Source organism: Callithrix jacchus, chromosome X (assembly GCF_049354715.1).
Source record: "Callithrix jacchus isolate 240 chromosome X, calJac240_pri, whole genome shotgun sequence".
Taxonomy (NCBI): domain Eukaryota; kingdom Metazoa; phylum Chordata; class Mammalia; order Primates; family Cebidae; genus Callithrix; species Callithrix jacchus.
This window is the reverse complement of record NC_133524.1, coordinates 124405646-124411481: the sequence shown is the minus strand read 5'-3', so window position 1 is coordinate 124411481 and position 5836 is coordinate 124405646. Positions and strand designations below refer to the sequence as shown.

At 41.0% G+C, this 5836-nt stretch overlaps 1 pseudogene; it reads left to right on the top strand.

Moving 5' to 3' along the window:
• Window positions 1-3995: 3995 nt before the first annotated feature.
• Window positions 3996-5487, top strand: LOC100413312 (uncharacterized; annotated as a pseudogene).
• Window positions 5488-5836: the final 349 nt, after the last annotated feature.

Sequence of the window (5836 nt, the reverse complement as noted above, 5' to 3'; positions counted from 1 at the left end):
TACTACTTGAAAAATATGAATTATAAACACTCTTTACCAATTGAAATGCAACAGCATCCCAGCTTTCAGAAGGAAAATAGACAGGAGCTGTTGGGAATGCTCCTAATCATGATGCTAATAAGTAACGGCCCAGTACACAAAGTCTGCAAAACAGCCCAGTGCCTGCCTTTCTACAGCTACCTTTATGTGATGTTTAATTTACTAATTTACATATAGCATCCTAACAACCACCATGCATGTTAGTGCTAATGGATCTAAAAATGATTGCACTGGGAAATCTGTCCCGATGGGCCTCATGCTCTAGGGAGGGACACTTTCTCCTTGGAGGACATGTCAATAGCCAAACAGATATGTGGAGATTTGAGTCACTTCCTTTTTCCTGAGATTTTATTGCCCTTCCTGACCTGTATATTCAGAGGGCCTATAATCCAGGTTTAATCTAAATAGATGGCAGTGCTGCCAACAGATCCTAATTCCACATGAATATTAAATAGCACAACAGAGGAGTCTGGGGATGTTGCCTGCTAGAGATGACCTTCAACCTAGAAAAACTGGACACTGACAATAGCCCTAAATTTCACTTTATTTACTCTTCATTGATTTCAGACACAAAGGGCACTGTCAAAATGTTCACACAACACAGGATTGGTGAGGCTTTAAGCCATTCTCTGCCACTCTCATTTTACTGTTGATTAGATTAGTTATCAGCCCAGTTAGGGCCTTGTGATAGAGGTTGGATCCTTTTTCATATAGAAAAAGACTTAGAACCAACCATAGGGCGAAGAACTGGAGAAAAGCCAGATTAAAAAAACCTAGAGAGATCCTCTATCCTTAATTCTAGGGGTTTTCCAAAGTCAGCTATCAGATGCTATCAGGGACTTTACCAGATAGGCCCTGTATGATGTGGTAGACTAGGAGAAGGTGTGGGAAATCCATTGTGAAGCTGAATGGTCCATTGGTTTCACAATGTTGACAGGGAAGACTTTAGCAAAGAAAGACAATGCTAAGTAATTAAAGATTTTTTTTCCATTTTGTTCCTGAACTCATTTCCCCAACTCCATATTCCCTTCATCTCAACCATAATGTACCCTGATCCATGATCCTGAATTCTGATTCTCCTTTTTAACCATTGGCTCCTATCCCTTACCGCCCACTGACTGTTCTCTTTTTGGTCCCATTGTCACCTCTACACTCTTAATTACTCCCAATTTTCCTAGCCCATTACTTCCCACTGTGGTTTGCCGCCATATTCACTGGGCTCTGTGGGCAGCCATTTTGATTATATGCTCACTAATACCTTGGGATTCCTTAGACCCCTGAAAAATCTGTCAAAATTTTTTGCCTTGCCAATGCAAGCCCTGGATAACTTCTAACAAATTTGTTTGCTTATGAGGTGCTGAGTGTTTCTAAGGAAAACTATAGAACTATGATGAATTGATTGATTATAGCCATGATAGCTAATTTCATCTGGACCTTCTAGGATACTCATTTACAAGTCTTTTCATCACTTGTTGGCTTCCTTGGCCATTCATTCATTCTTCTGACAAACTTTTCTTTGCCAATCATTACATCCCAACTATGGCCAAAGCACTGAGTATAAAATGGTGATGAAGATTGACAAGGTCTTTTCCCTCATGGACTTTATCACTTAGTGAAGGAAGGTGGAAAACAAACGTGGTTTTAAAAAGGCAATTTCATATTGAGATAATTTCCATGCAAAAGGCTACGTGCAAATGTTCTGAGATAAGAATAATCTCAAGGCATTCAAGGGATAGAATGAAGGTCAGTGTAGAAAGGGAGAGAAAGAGTAATAAAGATGTAAAGTTACAGAGATAGGCAAGGGCTCATGGAAAAGCCATAGGATATGATTCCACTTTCCATGGAAAGCGTTCTGAAAGCATTAAGCAAGGTACTCACAGTATCTAATTTGTGCTTTGAAACCATCACTGTAGCTGCTGTGCAATGGATAGAAGAGACAAACATGGAAACAAAGAAACCAGTCAGTAAACTGATGAAAGATCCAGATGAGGGATGCTTGTGGCTTGGACAAGGGTTGTAGCAGTAGAGATGGTGAAAAGTGCTTGAGTTCCAGTAAGAAAGCCGAAGGCTAAATAATGAAGTGCTGTGCCCAGGGTTTAATAAAATGACAACAGTTACATTTAGAAGTCATGTTTGAATTGTCATTTTGTTTCATCTGAAGGAAAGAAGGTATGTTTTATCTTCTGCCCACCCCTCTACCCCACTTTGACGTTAGCTCTGGTGCAATTGTTTAACAAATTAGCCATTAGTATCTCTTTTCCCCTTAAGTACTCTCTCCTTATCCCTTTCTTGGGCTTGTTCTTACTAAAAGCCCTGTACATGTTTTTCTTCTTCTTCCCATGATTCAAACTTCCTAAGTCTTGCCTCTTCTGGAGTCACAGAGGTGACTCGAAGGTGAGCATCTCAGTGAACTTGTAAAACTGTAAGGGCAGGCTGTAGAGCAGGGTTAGAGGCTAACAGTATCTCTGCAATCCCTCACAATAACCATGTGGGAGCCACTATGCTACTAAACATAGGAATAATCTCAGTGGCTACTACTGAGCTAGGTTTCTTAGAATGTCTTTTAAACTATCATTTTATGGTCAGACATAGAAATGCCAGACTTCTTGAAAAAGGTTTTCAAAGGAACTAGTAGGCCCCATCATGCTATTTCATATTTGCAGAGCACTGGAAATGTTTGGAAGGAAATAGAAAATTGATCCTGATATGTGCATTTACTCTGAACTTACACCATCTCTTATTTAACAAGCTCAAAGCAGTGCCAATGTTAATGTTATATTACCTTACTAATCTCAACATCACAGCTGTGAAGCCAAATCAGTAGCAGATTTGTCATTTTCCAGATGAATCAATCAACATAGATACTTTTCAAAGCATGTACTACTTTGAGCAGCCACGGCCTAAGTTTTGGCTTAAAATATAGATGTGTGATCCATGATTCCTGTATAAAGATCACAAGCTGAATGTAGAAGAAACAATTCACACCAGAGCAGCAATTGATCACATGCTAGCCTGGGTAATATAGACTCTAATTTGAGCATGAATGCTAAGATAGAAGCATCAATTTTTATATAATGTGGACCTGTAGGCTTTTAGACCTGGGAAGGAACTTAGAGTCTTGTCTACTCATTTCATAAATATCCAATATCTGATAACAGAGAAATAAAGTAAACTAGCCACCGTCACAGAAAAGTCAGTGGTAGAGTCAGAACAGGGCCCAGGTTGTCTGACTTTTAGGCCAGTGTTGTTTATGTTATAAAAAATCTTCCCCATCAGTCACATTCTCGGTTTGCTTCTGTGTTGCTGCATTTTATTGACCATTTGACTGTGATGCTATTAATACAAGCGGAACAGCTGCAGTTTCTTTAGCCATTTAAGCACCTCACCTAGGAATGGTTCATTATGGATATTCTAAATCTAGGGGCCAATGTTGTGTGAAACAGTTCTCTGGGATAAATATTCAGCTACTCTCAGCATCTATTAGTAATCTCTAGGCTCTGCTCTATGCTCATGTAATTAATCAACAAGGGATTGACACTCAGCAACATTTGTGGGTAAGACTTAGAACTGGGTTGGAGAAAATTTTGTCTTGGTTTGTGAGGAAAGCTCAGTCTAATGAGGAAGACATACATGTTACTAATGACATGAATCTTACTATAATAGTAATGTAATGCTTGATCTCAAAATGTTTCTAGTTTGATTTAAAAAAAAGGAAAACTGCCATCTCTGAAGCCTGCGAGGGTCACATCTGTAGCGTGCAGGGGTCGTGGGGTGGCAGGCAGAGGTGAATCTTTAGAGATTTAGGGTCCATGACTTGCCTCCAGTGGTGGAGACGGAGGTCATCGGTCAGTTGAGCATTTTTTTCACCTGCAAATAACTTTAGCCAGGTGGCAAGTGTATATGGAGTGAGAAGAACCTGCTTCTGCCTCTGACTTGGCAGAAGTAACAGGAAACACATGAAAAATGCCATGATTGTAATGTCTGTGAGGAGGGATCAAGGCAGTTCTTCAGGGGAGGGGTCATTGTCATTAGAAGACGTGGCTGTGGACTTCACCAGAGAGGAGTGGTAGTTTCTGGACTCATCTTAGAAGGTCTTGTACAAGGAAGTAATGTTGGAGAACTACAGAAACCTAGTATCAGTAGGGTATCAAGGCACCAAGCCAGATTCACTCTTCAAGTTGGAGCAGGAGAACCCCCATGGATAGGAGAAGGAGTGGCCCACAGTCAAACCTGTCCGGGTTTTGTGATCCAGAATAGAAGATATGTAGGAAAAGATTCTGATGCATTTGGTGGATATGGGAAATCATGCCTCCATATCAAACATGACAAAACCCTTACTGGAATTAAATACCATAGATGTGTTAAACCCTGTAGCACTAAATCACAGCTCAGTGACCATCAAAAAATGTATGCAGAAAAGAAACCACATGAATACAGTGTGTGCAGGAGAGCCTTCTCCAGGAGAGCATAGCTTATTCAACATCAGAGAACTGAGAGAGGAGAGAAACCCCATGGATGTGGTGAATGTGGGAAAACATTTATGAGGAAGATTTAGCTCACTGAGCATCAGAGAACTCATATGGGAGAGAGACCCCACGAATGTAGTGAATGTGGAAAAGCCTTCTCCAGAAAGTCACAGCTCATGGTCCATCAGAAGACCCATGTAGGAGAGAAACCCTATGGATGCAGTGAATGCGTAAAAGCCTTCAGCTGGAAGTGCCTGCTCAATAGACATCAGCGATCCCATACTTAGAGAGAAACTCTGTGGGTGCAGTGTGTGTGGGAAAGCCTTTTCCCAGAAGGCATACCTCCTTGCACACTAGAGACTTCACACAGGAGAGAAGCCTTACGAATGCAGTGATTGTGGAACAACCTTCTATTTTAAGTTAGACCTGACCGGACATCAGCAGATTCATACAGGAGAGAAACCTTATGAATGTAGTGAGTGTGAAAAAGCCTTTAGAAGAAAGTCAAAGCTCATTCAGCATCAACGTACTCATACCGGAGAGAGACTGTATTCCTGCAGCAAGTGTGGCAAAGCTTTTGCCCACGTCAGTCCTCATTAAACATAAGAAAACTCACATAAGAGAGAAAACCATAAATTCACTGAAGGTGGAGAAACGTTCATCCAGGAGTCATACGTCCTTATACATGAGTGAACTCATACAAGAGCAAAACACTGTGAACACAGTACCTATAGAAATGCCTTCCTCAAGAACCCCTCCATTGTTAAACATTAGTGAGCTCCTAGTGGGTAGAAATGTAGTGATTGTGGAACCACCTTTTCCAAGAAATCAAGCCTTTGTAGTGAATCAGGAATTCAAACAGGGAATAAGCCTTGTGAATGAAGTAAATGTGATCCCATCAGTAATAGAGTATATCTTTTTTTTAAATCTTTTTTTATTGCATTTTAGGTTTTGGGGTACATGTGAAGAACATGCAAGATAGTTGCATAGGTACACACATGGCAGTGTGATTTGCTGCCTCCCTCCCCTTCACCCATATCTGGCATTTTTCCCCATGCTATCTCTCCCCAGCTCCCCACCTCCTGCTGTCCCTCCCCTATTCCCCCGAACAGACCCCAGTGTGTGATGCTCCCCTCCCTGTGTCCATGTGTTCTCATTGTTCAACACCCGCCTGTGAGTGAGAACATGCTGTATTTTGTTTTCTGTTCTTGTGTCAGTTTGCTGAGAATGATGGTCTCCAGGTTCATCCATGTCCCTACAAAGGACACAAACTCATAGTTTTTGATGGCTGCATAATATTCCATGGGTTTCTGGTTTTTCTTTTTCTTTTG